Source organism: Piliocolobus tephrosceles, chromosome 16, assembly GCF_002776525.5.
Source record: "Piliocolobus tephrosceles isolate RC106 chromosome 16, ASM277652v3, whole genome shotgun sequence".
Lineage (NCBI taxonomy): Eukaryota > Metazoa > Chordata > Mammalia > Primates > Cercopithecidae > Piliocolobus > Piliocolobus tephrosceles.
Window position 1 is genome coordinate 37,380,934 of NC_045449.1, and position 802 is coordinate 37,381,735.

Consider the following 802-nt stretch of genomic DNA (forward strand, 5'->3'; position numbering starts at 1 on the left):
CACCACCAACACCACCACCATCACCACCATCATCACCGTCACCACCACCACTACCACCATCACTACCATCATCACCATCACCACCACCACAATCACCACCATCACCATCATCACCATCACCACTACCACCAACACCACCATCACCACCATCATCACCATGACCATCACCACCACCATGACCACCACCACCACCATCATCCCCATCATCACCACCACCACCATCATGACCACCACCACCACTCACCGTCACCACCACCACCATCACCACCACCACAATCACCACCATCACCAACACCAACACCATCATCACCATCACCACCACCATCACCACCATCATCACCATCACCACCACTACCATCATCACCAGCACCGTCACCACCACTACCCCATCATCATTATCACCACCACCATGACCACCACCACCACTCTCACCACCATCATCACCGTCACCACCACCACCATCACCATCACCACCATCACCATCACCATCATCATCATCACCATCACCACCACCACCATCTCCACCACCACCACCACCATTCTCACCACCATCACCATCACCCCCATCACCATCATCACCACCACCACCATCATCGTCACCGCTGCCACCATCATCACCATCAACCCCATCATCACCACCACCATCATTGACACCACCGCCACCATTATCACCATCAACCCCATCATCATCATCACCACTATCACCACCACCATCATCATAATCATCACCATCACCACCACCACCACTATCATCATCATCACTACCACCACCATCATAACCATCATCACTATTACCACCAGC

The 802-nt window shown here is 53.0% G+C and overlaps 1 protein-coding gene across 5 annotated transcripts in view; it reads left to right on the top strand.

Moving 5' to 3' along the window:
• C16H17orf67 (chromosome 16 C17orf67 homolog) overlaps nt 1–802 on the top strand; it is a 43,200-nt gene that overhangs the window by 41,797 nt on the left and 601 nt on the right. The gene's annotated exons all lie outside the window — the stretch shown is intronic.